Source organism: Odontesthes bonariensis, chromosome 8, assembly GCF_027942865.1.
Source record: "Odontesthes bonariensis isolate fOdoBon6 chromosome 8, fOdoBon6.hap1, whole genome shotgun sequence".
Taxonomy (NCBI): Eukaryota; Metazoa; Chordata; class Actinopteri; order Atheriniformes; family Atherinopsidae; genus Odontesthes; species Odontesthes bonariensis.
Window position 1 is genome coordinate 27021474 of NC_134513.1, and position 13348 is coordinate 27034821.

The 13348-nt window shown below is 44.2% G+C and overlaps 3 non-coding genes across 3 annotated transcripts; all 3 read left to right on the forward strand.

The window, feature by feature from the left end:
• The first annotated feature begins 3311 nt into the window (after nt 1-3311).
• On the forward strand, nt 3312-3383 carry trnae-cuc (transfer RNA glutamic acid (anticodon CUC)). Its single transcript has one exon. It is a non-coding gene; the product is annotated as a tRNA-Glu (tRNA).
• Nucleotides 3384-8500: 5117 nt separating this feature from the next.
• trnah-gug (transfer RNA histidin (anticodon GUG)) lies at nt 8501-8572 on the forward strand. The gene has a single exon. It is a non-coding gene; the product is annotated as a tRNA-His (tRNA).
• A 3798-nt stretch (nt 8573-12370) lies between these two features.
• Nucleotides 12371-12444, forward strand: trnai-aau (transfer RNA isoleucine (anticodon AAU)). Its single transcript has one exon. It is a non-coding gene; the product is annotated as a tRNA-Ile (tRNA).
• Nucleotides 12445-13348: the final 904 nt, after the last annotated feature.

The following is a 13348-nucleotide window of genomic DNA, read 5'->3' on the forward strand; positions in this document are numbered from 1 at the left end:
CTATGTTCCTACCCTCACCTATGGTCACGAGCTGTGGGTAGTGACCGAAAGAACGAGATCGCGAATACAAGCGGCCGAAATGAGTTTCCTCCGCAGGGTGTCTGGGCTCTCCCTTAGAGATAGGGTGAGAAGCTCGGTCATCCGGGAGAGGCTCGGAGTAGAACCGCTGCTCCTCCGCATCGAGAGGAGTCAGATGAGGTGGCTCGGGCATCTAGTGAGAATGCCTCCTGGTCGCCTCCCCGGTGAGGTGTTCCGGGCCCGTCCCACTGGGAGGAGGCCCCGGGGAAGACCCAGGACACGTTGGAGAGACTATGTCTCTCGGCTGGCCTGGGAACGCCTCGGGGTCCCCCCAGAAGAGCTGGAGGAAGTGGCCGGGGACAGGGACGTCTGGGTCTCTTTGCTCAAGCTGCTGCCCCCGCGACCCGATCCCCGGACCAGCGGAAGATGATGGATGGATGGATATATATATATATATATATACATATATATATATTATATAAAATATTTGATATTTTTTTGTAAATAGTTGTACATAGTTCCAAAATGTTTGCCTCCTAAAATCCAACCCCACGTCCACGTCGTAGGAGGCGGTAACAGAAGACCGCAAGCACAATGTTTGCAAAGTGTTCTGGCTGACGGGGCTCTGGTACAAACAGTGTTGTAGCACTTTATCTTTGTGTGTTGTCTCTCTCTTTCTAAACCTACACCCAGCTCTGTGCTCCCTGTGTTGTTTATTGTCTGTCCATTTCTAAACCTACAAGTAGGAGTGTGACCTGTCCAGCTCTGTGCTCCCTGAGTTGTTTATTGTCTGTCCATTTCTAAACCTACAGGTAGGAGTGTGACCTGTCCAGCTCTGTGTTCCCTGTGTTGTTGGTTATCCGTCCATTTCTAAACCTACAGGTGGATGTGTGACCTGGCTAGCTCTGTGTTCCCTGTGTTGATTCAAATGATGTAACTATTTCCTTTAGGTAAAGGAAACACAGTCTTGGGATCATAAGAATAATAGATACATACTGTATATCTACAGGTGGAAGGTGGGAAGGAGTTGTTAATATGACCCTGATTGTCCAAACTTGAATGTCAGTGTTAAAGTGTGTTAAAGTGTGTCGCTGTCTCAGATCACTGGAAGGATGCGTGTTGTATATGCTCTTTGTCTCTTTTTCTTTTTTATGTGTGTGGGTATATGTGAGTTTATGTTTTCTGTAGGTGGCTGATATGAGAACCAAAGCCGAGGCGAGGGGGAGCTATGGAGAGTCAAGGACAAGATAGAGGGCCTGGACGAGCGCACGCACAATGACATTTGATTAGATATGAAAACTGTGTTAGTATAAACACCTGTTTTGTGGAAGAGTAGTACAGTTCTGATCCTCCAAATTGACAGCCTTTTTGTTGGTGAAGGCAAGATGATCAAACACAGAGCTCTGCATGCTATATTTACTGTAAGACACTGATATATTATTAGGTAAATTAGCATATTAGATGCGAGAAATGGATGTCACACTCCCAGACTCTCATTCATAAAACAATACACAGGATTTTCAGCAAAAGCATAGAAAGCTTTAAGATAAAGGTAGAATGGAAAAATATAACACTGTCTATTTCTAAACTGACAGGTTGAGGTATAACCTGGCCAGCTTTGTTCTCCCTGTGTTTGTTGTGTGTTCATTTTTAAACCTACAGGAGGAGGTGTGACCTGGCCAGCTCTGTGCTCCCTGCGTTGCTGCTTGCACCACATCTTTGCAGTAGTGATACACAGTACACTGTCACATTACTGATTTGTATTTTATTCTTTAAATAAACATGTACTGGTTCATTTGAACAACTGTGTGTGGTCTCCTTCATGTTGATACTCCTACGAGCCAAGTGGTTTTGTAAAAGGGAAAAAAACAAGTATAGATAGGAATGAACAAATGAAAAAATAAATCAAGCACTGTCTCAATAAATGAAGCCCAAAAGGGTTCTTGACCCTCATAACATGAATATGACAGTGGGTACAATCATGTAAGTTGCAGTTGCAATAAAACTGTGATTTTCCAACACCTTCCTCTATTATTTTCTCTATTTTAGAGTGCTCCTGACGGGATTCGAACCTGCAGTGTTATGAACTACATAATGACATTAATTATATGCAGGACTGAAAAAAATGCATGAATTTCATTGGCTGTCACAGTTCTACACCTATACATGGCTGGTTATACAAGGAGCAGAGAATGCATTGGCCGGGAATCGAACCCGGGTCAACTGTTTGGCAAGCAGCTATTCTCTCCACTATACCACCAATGCCCTGACAGACCTAGCTTTAGTCATCTATCAACTGTTTTTCTTGCAGGGCTATGACACACTCACTCTTACTCAGGAATCTTTCTATTTCTCCCTTTACAGCCAGCAGATTTACTACTTCTCTTTAGAGAAGGGCTCGCTTAACTCTTTCCAGCAGCTCTAGGACCATTGTGGCTTTTAAAAATTAAAAGAATGATCAAGTTTTTCTGATACTTTGATGTGTAACACGGTGCTTAATAACATTTTGAGCAGCAAAGACAAATGCTATTTGTCAATAAATGACATGGGCATCCACGAATGATACGGAAAAAGAGAAATTTCATGGTCTATTGTCGGACAAAATGTTTTTGTCCGCGGACTTGGAGCATTTGGTGATCTGGCAGGTGCTGGCCGTCCATCCGTCTTGGATCGAGTTTGAGGGAGGCCCGTTTTTTGTGTCGTACGGCACTGTGGAATCTAATCTTTCCCACTTGCTTTGTAGAGGAGGAACTTAGAATGCACATGAGAAAACAGACCATCACTTTAACTGAAGTCATAGCAAAAAATGCTTCCTTGGTTGAAGAGTTGCTAGAGTGCATTAGCTTGAGACTGTGTTTTCCCTACAAGCCACCCATTGTCAGAACAGAGGTAGAGATAGCAAGGTACATTTGAAAGCTGATTATACAAGGAGCAGAGAATGCATTGGCCGGGAATCGAACCCGGGTCAACTGCTTGGCAAGTAGCTATTCTCTCCACTATACCACCAATGCCCTGACAGACCCTGATTTAGTCATCTATCAACTGTTTTTCTTGCAGGGCTATGACACACTCACTCTTACTCAGGAATCTTTCTATTTCTCCCTGAAATAAGAGAGAAGTCTAAAGCGTGAAACTTGTGCTTGCTTGGATTCATTCTCCAGATGCGCATAATTGCTTTCATCTAAGGCTAAAATCTTCACAACTTCAGTACAATGCACTGTGCCAATTAATATGCCAGTTAGGAATGAGTTTACCACAGTCTTGCAACCTGTACCGTGTGCACTGCTTTTGGGTCCCTGATGGTCTAGTGGCTAGGATTCGGCGCTCTCACCGCCGCGGCCCGGGTTCGATTCCCGGTCAGGGAATGAGGGAACCAGGTTTTGGCACTGTGAGTAGCGTAAACCAGACATTTCTAATGTTGTTTTCCAATGACATGACCAGCATGTCAATTTAATCTTGCCCTGTCACAAATTCAATAGGACGTTGGTTTGTAACGAATCATCCTATGCGCACCACTTGATTTGAAATAACACTTTACAGCCAGCAGATTTACTACTTCTCTTTAGAGAAGGGCTCGCTTAACTCTTTCCAGCAGCTCTAGGACCATTGTGGCTTTTAAAAACTAAAAGAATGATCAAGTTTTTCTGATACTTTGAGGTGTAACACGGTGCTTAATAACATTTTGAGCAGCAAAGACAAATGCCATTTGTCATTAAATGACATGGGCATCCACGAATGATACGGAAAAAGAGAAATTTCATGGTCTATTGTCGGACGAAATGTTTTTGTCCGCGGACTTGGAGCATTTGGTGATCTGGCAGGTGCTGGCTGTCCATCCGTCCGTCCGTCTTGGATTGAGTTTGAGGGAGGCCCGTTTTTTGTGTCGTACGACACTGTGGAATCTAATCTTCCCCACTTGCTTTGTAGAGGAGGAACTTAGAATGCACATGAGAAAACAGACCATCACTTTAACTGAAGAGTTATAGCAAAACATGCTTCCTTGGTTGAAGAGTTGCTAGAGTGCATTAGCTTGAGACTGTGTTTTCCCTACAAGCCACCCATATTCTGAGCAGAGGTAGAGGTAGCAAGGTACATTTGAAAGCTGACTATACACGGAGCAGAGAATGCATTGGCCGGGAATCGAACCCAGGTCAAGTGCTTGGCAAGCAGCTATTCTCCCCACTATACCACCAATGCCCTGACAGACCCTTATTTAGTCATCTATCAGCTGTTTTTTCTTGCAGGGCTATGACACACTCACTCTTACTCAGGAATCTTTCTATTTCTCCCTGAAATAAGAGAGAAGTCTAAAGCGTGAAACTTGTGCTTGCTTGGATTCATTCTCCTGATGCGCATAATTGCTTTCATCTAAGGCTAAAATGTTCACAACTTCAGTACAATGCACTACGCCATTTAATATGCCAGTTTGGAAGAGTTTACCACAGTGTTGCAACCTGTACCGTGTGCACTGTCCCTGATGGTCTAGTGCAGGGCTATTCAAGAAAACTGTGAGGAGGTCCAGTTCAAATAAATTTCCTCAAGCAGTCTATTTGCAGTATGACGATATCGGAATAAATTGTGTTTAAAAAAATAATAATACAGGTTAGAATCATTTCAAAGAGGTTTATTAGCACTGAAACACATGATAACCTTTTGAGGCTGCAGTTTAAATAAAAAATAACTAAATTATGTTTTCAAAAACAAAGAAAGTGCTTAAGAAAAAATAGCAGCTTCAGTTTCCTTTTGATTGAACAATCTCAATATTTCTCTTGAACAAAACATTCTCAAAACACCTGAACTATTTCTCTTACAGATTTCTCTTACATCTGTCTTCCCCCCTATACTTCATTTCCCCTGCTCAGTGTGAGAATTAAGCTTTGGCTTGCCCTGCCAACATTTTAAATCTGGGCTTGAAGGAGGTCAGGGCCATTCTCATGCACATGTGCGGATTCTCATTGGTGAGCGTGGAACGATATTTTGTTTTTATTATGTTCATTGTAGAGAACGCTGCCTCACAGCTGTATGTGGAGCCGAACATGGTCAAGATAAACAGGGCCACTTTTTTCAGATCTGGGAAAGCTGTCTCAGAAACCATCCGGAGCCAGCAGGTGGTAGATTCAGTTCTTTCAAACTGTTCTTTCAGGGCCACATCTGTCTGGAGGTCAATCATTTGCATCTGGAGAGGCCCAGAGTTTGCCCACTTGAAGTGATGTGCGACATCATTTGAGAATGCTCTGACATCAGAAATGTATTCTGTATGAAGAGGGTGAGCTCCTCTCCAACGCTGAAGCTATCAAAGCGTTTGCTGAAGTTTTCAATCAACTTGTCAACAAAGTCAACAAAAGAGGAGACATCTCTATGGCCCTGCACCTGTCCTTTCACTTTTGGGAAGTGTGTGTCGTCTCCTTGCAGATCTTCTTTGAACACCTGGGGCCTCATGTACAAAGGGTGCGTACTCACAAAATAGTGGCGTACGCCCCTTTTCACGTCAACGATCAGATGTATCAAGAACGAAAAGACCGTGGAAATGTGCGGTGCCTCACGGCAGCTTCAGGGCTGGCGTACGCACGTTTCTGCAGCTGTTGATTCTTTGGCGACACCTAAGGTGATGTTGGGAAACTGTTATAATAAATAAATGTGAAAACAATTAGTCCTCAGAGAGTGATGTGCACATTTGAGATAGATGAACAATTAAAGATATGGTAGGTAATCCTAGAGAGCTTGCAAGAGAGCTAGCAAGAGAGCTAGCAAGATTCGAAAGTGGCCCCTCCTCTAAGCTCCACCCCCCCTCCCCATTCCGTCAGTGCTTCATCCAAAGCTGGTAGAACCGCGTGCGCACACGGAGCAGGGAGCCGACAGAGGGGGGCGTAGGCAGAAAGCAGAGGCATCTGATTGGTTTTTTGTAGCGCTCCAATCCGAGATCAGCACCCCGCTGATCTCGGATTGGTCAGCTTTTTCTCAGTCCTGCAGCTGCCACAGAGGTCTGATTATTTTCGTCCCTTTTTCTAAATACATCTTGTATAGATTTCTCTCAGGATAGACGGACCATTTCACCCAGTATTACAAAATGTGTTTCTGAACAGGATTACCAACCATGTCTTTAAGTCTGATAAACAATTAATACACCCATGTGTCTGCAATTACACGAGTGGATATAAAAGCAGCGCAAAGTGGTGCAATGCATACCATTAAAAACAATGGCTGCTTTAGCAGTATTAGAAGACTTTGCAAAGGGTGCAATTCGAAGAGAGCGTGTGTTCACTACAACAGAGAGGATTAGCTGGCATATGATGGCGACTCATTAGCCGTTTTGAGGGAAATCCTCCTGGAACTGTGCGCAGAGCTGCGGCCGGCGTTGGAGCGCAACACAGCGAGGAGGCATGCGCTGCCTGTGCCCACAGGTGATGTGCACACTGGGGTTCCAACCGGAGCATTCCAGAGGGAGCTGGCCAACCAATTGGGACTGTGCCAGTCTACCCTGAGCTGAGCCATGCCAGCCGTGTGGGACAGAATTATCCGCATCTCAGCCACGTTTATCAAATTCCCAACAGGCCAACATTAAAGCTCAATTTGAAGCGAGAGCCTATTTTGTAATCGGAGCTATCGACTGCGCACACATTGCTATAAAAGCGCCATCACATGATGAATTTGTATGTTAACAGGAAACATTTTCATTCCAACGCACGATTCATACATTCTGAGTAACAGCATCGTTGGGAACAGACTTACAGGCTGGCACTGTGCGTGATGGCTGGCTTCTTGGTGAGTAACTTTATTCTTGTATTTGTCCTAATATTATTCCCCGTGATGCGCATTGAGCATGTGCGCCCCCAATTTCTATCCCGTCTTCACAGCATCATTATTATATTATATATATTAGTCGGTGGTTAAAGTTAGTTTCTCGCTATTTTTTGCTGGTTAAACTTCAGTTTAAGATCTTTCTAACAAGCCTCTGATCGTCTCTGTGGGCATATATTAATAACCCCATGCGTAAAGTGTGAAATGTCTCAATCAGCCTCACCTTTTCCCCGGCGCACTTCTGCACGTTACTGTATGAACACGTTGTTGTGAGTTACACAAAAACATGGGTATTTAGCTTGGGTGTAATCAGAGTCCCCCACATGAGCTCCCACCACCCCAGAGAGAGCAGTGTCACCCATAGTTGCGCCGACTCTCTGTTCAAACAGAGTCGGTCACCCCCCCACCCGCCTGTTTTGGCCACACTGCAGCGGTGGGCAGCCAGTCTACGCTTCACATCCACCTTAATGTTGGACCACTTCTTCTTCACCTCTGCTTGTGAGGCTCAGATCCCACAGCATTAACAGCCTCAGGCTCTCACACCCACTCCTCTTAGTTTGCTGCTTATGCCGGAGGACAGCGTGCCAAAGAACACATTTTTGCGGGCCTCCACTTAGCACCGACATGTCGCTTTCCGTGAAGTTCTTCTTTTTTCCCGTCTTATTCAGTCTTTTTTCTTTATTTTCTGACCGTACACAGAGGGGAATCGCAGGTTTAAATATGATTTGTGTATTTAAGTAGGGGCGTGGACAGGGAGGAGTCGGGTGCTCCGACATGTGCGCTCAATTCCACGTTGATCGGGATGTACAAACGAAATGTGCTTGGATTAATGCGTGCGCACAGATTCGTACATCCGACGTTGGAGGTCATTTGGGTTTGAGCGTACGCCATGTTTCAGTAGGAAATCCACGCAAGTCTGAAGTTTTCGTTGAAATGAGTGGACTGCTGTCATCAGATCACAAAAGGAATTGTTCTTTCCCTGCAGCTGCAAATTAAGCCCATTCAGGTGTCACATGATATCAGCCAAAGAAGCCATGATATCCATGTTTTTCTCGTCATTTAGAAAGACAGAAAAAGTTGGCTGCTTTCTGACTTTCCAGTTGTTCCAAGAAAGCTGTTACTTCACGTTTAATTGACCAAAAATCGCTCTAGCACCCTGCCTTTGCTGAGCCATCTCACATTGTTGTGGAGCAAAAGATCATCAGAGTTTGCATCAACCTCTCTGAGAAATTCCCTGAGCATGCAATGCATACAAGAAGAAGATGCCCTGAGAAAGTTTTTGATTTTCATCATTGTCTTCATCACCTCAGCATACTCATCTGACAGGTCGGAGCAAAGGACAGCCTGATGAATATTGCAGTGGTAAGAGATCAGGTCAGCGTTGTCTTCTTTAAACCTTGGCACAGCTCCCTTTTCGCTCCATCAGTGGTTATTGATATGACTTGTTTTGGCTCTATTCCTAGCTTTGATAGCATTTCCTTAATGGCCAGGTAGATGTCTTCTCCTCCCACACTGTAAGGAAAGCTCGTCTTCCTCTTTATCTCTGCTCTCAATGATTTTGCTCCAAACACAAAAAAAACAACATGCCTGCCAGCCACATGCCGCAGAGCTACATATGCTAACCTTGGGATACGAAGGTGTTTCGGATCACATCAAAGCCACACACGACAAAAACCCACAACCGGCTGTGATCGTATAGTGGTTAGTACTCTGTGTTGTGGTCGCAGCAACCCCGGTTCGAATCCGGGTCACGGCAAACCCCCGACTGAAATTGTTTGCATCGGTGAAACAAGATCCCACTTACATTTCTTAAACTTTAAAAAAAAAAAAGTTTTTTCTACAGGCCTCTGTCCCGTATCAAAGGTCTGAAAGAATCAAACAGCACAAATGCAGAAGGTCTGCCCATTTAAAGAGCATAAAAGGAGTCAAAGTATCAAACAGGCCCCAATGAGAAATAGTGCCTTTTTAATGAGTCGCCAAGGCCGCATATGTTCTGTGTTTTTTAGCTCTTCTAAAGGGAGGGTTTTCACACACCGCCACACCCAAAGTATAAACATCCTAACAACAGAAGATGAAAATCGTGTGCCAAATGAATGGATGGATAGACCTGACAAAAAAAGAACCAAACAAAAAGACTGGACTTTTGCGCTGGACAATGTGAGGGTATATTGAGGATCAACATCTGTGTTGGACGATGTGGAGACTTTCCCAGATAGATGCCAGATATGTTTTTGTAAGGACTAAATGCATGATAGAAACTTGGGCTGATTTGATCTGAAACGCATCTGAAACTGATGGTTTCTCATCACTTTTTGTGTTTATTTAACTGATAAACAGGCCCAAGCCCCTGGCTCCCTTCCATAACTCATTTGGTACAGCAGAGAACTGCAGGTGTCCCATGATACGCATCTTAAGCCTGGTTACATGCATTCATACAGGATTCATGAAAAGGATGTGGGCTTTGCGCCCTTCGATAGCTCAGTTGGTAGAGCGGAGGACTGTAGGTGCCCAACAACAGTTATCCTTAGGTCGCTGGTTCAATTCTGGCTCAAAGGATGTGCCAAGCTTTTGTGCACAGAAGCTCTTTTGGCCAACTCCGTCAATCCTTTCAAAGCTTTTGGAATATGCTGTTTTACGAAAGACTGTACCACTCGCTATCTTATTTGCTAAGGGCTATTGGCGCAATGGATAACGCGTCTGACTACGGATCAGGGGCCCGTTGCACAAAAGTAGGATTTAGACATCCAGGATGAATTACTTAGCCAGGTTCAAGGAATCCAAAACATGGGCGCCCAGGCTTAGTGTGTTGCACAAAGGCCAATCCAGGATGAGCAGACACGGATTCATAAAGCCAGGTGAAACCGATCCTGCATAAGAGCTGCACACGGATTGCTTAAATAGACCCCACGATCGATCATAGATTCACTGATTCACCATGGCAACAAGGGCGGCGTATTTCTCCCCAGCGGAGCAAGAACTATTAATGGAAGCATATGAAGAGGTGAAGGAGAAAATAAAACAAAAAGGAAATACTGCCACAGTTAAAAAACAAAGGGAGCAAGCGTGGCAAACCAATGCTGACCGCCTGAATGCGTAAGTAGTGCACAAATACACACTCACCACTCCACTGAAATTATCACAATTAGGCAGTGTTCGAACTACGGGGGACTCGGGGTATCCGAGACCCCCTGAAACTGACACGAGACCCCCCCGAAAACACGATTTGGGAAATGTTGGGGGGTCTCTAAAATATTGGCAAAATGTGATTTCCCCTGATGAGTTATGATTGCAGACGCGATGCGTGTGGAGGTGTGGAGCCTGTGTGCGTAATTGGCATAAAGCTGTGCTGTCCGCCGCGTATGATTCTGTATAGCTTCTCATGTGTTTTCGAGATCCGCGCTCTGAGTCAAGCGCAAGCAAGCAACCAAAATGGACATGGCAGCAACTTTTTATTAAGAATGTGCCTGCCCACACATTGCCTGTACTGTTTTAGTAGTGAAAAAAAACCCGCAATTAAAGGACTTGCAAGCATCTTCATCTCCTTCCCTGGGCATAGAAGACTCTGTGACATCAAGGAGGAGTTCTATAGGATTGCAGGTAAGAATTTAAAAAAAAAAAAATGACAGTTACAATTACAATGATAACATTCAGAGTAAGATACTCATTGCATCGTATTACAGGTTTCCCCAATGTCATTGGTGCAGTGGACTGCACACACATCAAAATAAAATCCCCCTCAGGTGGCCATGAGGGGGATTTTGTGAACAGGAAAAACTTCCACAGCATCAATGTACAGGTGAACATGACTTTTGATAAAGTTAATTAATGAACACTGTACATTGCCTGTACTGTGCATTAATTGGTTTAACATCTTATCATTTCAGATGGTCTGCAATGCTGACTATTTGATCAGTAATGTTGTGGCAAAGTGGCCCGGCTCGGTCCACGACTCCCGAGTGGTTCGGAACTCTATTGGCGCCTATCACAAGGTGAGCCACAGAACCTCTATTGATAACCACTTTTAACATCATGGCTGTGTTAAGAATGTCACTACTTATGAGGTTGCGATGGCAACATTTTGTATTCACAGGTGAATTCCTGGGTGTATTGCTGGGTGACAGAGGGTATGCCTGCCAGCCTTTTCTGCTCACTCCATTTGCAGACCCTCTGGAGGCACAACTGGCATACAACCATGCCCATGCCAGAACAAGGGCCCGGATAGAAATGACATTTGGCCTACTGAAGGCACGTTTTCAGTGTCTGAACCACCTGAGAGTCAGCCCAGACAGGGCATGTGATATCATTGTGGCCTGTGCTGTCCTCCACAATGTGGCCTGCCTGAGAAAGGAGAGGGCCCCCAGAGTGCCAGCTCTCATAGACTGGGACAATCCTGCCATCCTCCCGGATGACGACTGTGGTCGGCTGGTCAGAGACCAATATGTGTGCAATTATTTTAATTAATATGCATGTTGATTTAAGTTGGGCCTGCAATGGCAGAGGAATCTTTGTTAGGTTTTTGTGCTGTATAGGCAAGTCAATTTTATTTGTATAGGCCATTTTTACAAACAGTTTGTCTCAAACTGCATGCTTTGATTCTGTGCTTTTTGTCTTGTAGAGCAGTGTTTGACTTCAGTTTTGAAAGGAGCTGATGGTTTACTTGCTTTGATTCATCCTTGTTCAATAGAGGAACATCATGGTACTCTCTAATGTGTATTTATATTTATATGGTGATGTACTTTATGTGTAGTCTGTGGGAAACTAAATTGTCTAATGTTTGCAAGTTCATCTAAAATCATCAGTTATCTAAAAAGATTGCAATTAATGATCACAAATGTTTCAATAATGATAGTGGGTATAGTTAAATGTTTTAACAATATCTTCTAGGCAGTAGAATAAATATTGGTTTTCATTTGTGGCGACCGCTGACTGAGATAAGGAATGAGATTAAATAGATCCTGGAACTTAGCCTGGTCTGGAGCAGGCTAGCTTCACAGAATAAATCTCCATGGTAACTTACGTCTGAACATATCCCACTTCCCTTATCCTACTTTTGTGCAACCGGATCACGGATAAGTATATCCAGGATAGGCAACATATCCCCGCTTAATCCCTTATCCTACTTTTGTGCAACGGGCCCCTGGTAAGTACTTTGCTAGTTTCTTCATGTCAGAAATCCTCTGAATGGCATGCCATTAAAGTCGGAGGATTTTACCAGTCTGTTACTGGTAAAAAAATCCAAAGTTAAGCTGATGTTGCGCAATGATCTTGGCTTCCCCATACTACCTACACTAAAGAAAAACAAAAAGATGAGAGACTTGAATGATTAAGTTCTATCACGTCGAGTCATTGTAGCATATAACAAATGATAAAATAATTTCATTGAAAGCATTTTTTGAAGAACTAAAAGTCTTTCAACTCACCTGCTGATAACATCCAAATCCGCAATACCAAAGGCAAGCTGTATAGAATGTTTGTGTGACTTAAATAGGTAACAGAGAAAACACTGAGAGCACTTATTCTCGCAAAAATTTGCTCATAGGGCACATCAAAATCAGGCCGGTTAGCTCAGCTGGTCAGAGCGTGGTGCTAATAACGCCAAGGTCATGGGTTCAATCCCCATACTGGCCATGAATATCAGCAACAACAGCACATGTGTAGGTGCCCTTCCATAACACATGACTTTTAAAGATATATCAATATATTTGATGCTGCTTGTCCTGGAACGGATCACAGGGGAAGCAATGTGAGCAGACATCCCTTGCCCCGATTCTCACAGGACATAATCTACACCTCTTCTCGGGTGGACACACAGAAATACCATTGCAAGACCAGCATGGTTTATTTCTTGTGAGTCCTGGACCTTCCCTCAGGCCTCCTCACCGTGCAACTGATCCAAAATATCTCCCCTGGGGGGAATCTACATGATATTCTGACCAGATGCCCATACCGCCTGATCTGGCTTCATTCAAAGAAGAGCGGCAGAGACTGTATTCTCAGCGTATTCCAGATGACTACGCTTATCACCCTGATCCAAGAGGGTGAGCCTAATCACCACAGAGTGGAAGATGATTTCAGCCCTTATGCATTCGCAATCTCATTCATTTAGTCACCACTCATAAGGAGTGACCAGAGGTGAGCGTTGGAAGGAAGATCGACTGGTAGAACGAGATCCTCCAGTCGTGGTCAAAATGGTCTGATCCCTAAACTCTTCCACTTGAGGCAGCAACTGGTTCTAAGCAAGAAGAGGGCCCTCGACCCTTTTCCAACTGAGGATCAGAGTCTCAGACTTGGAGGCACAATTTTATTCCTGGCTGTTTCACACTTGGCAGCAGACCCCTGTACCGGCCGGATAACTCAGGTGAGACCATGTGGCCTAACGGACAAGGCGTCTGACTTGGGATTAGAAGATTGAGGGTTTGAGTCCCTTCGTGGTTGTCTTGTTTAGTTGTATGCTGTCATATATGTACAGAAATCAAGAGCACTATACTGAGTACTAACCAAATAAACACATGGTGAAAGCTGGTAAGTACTT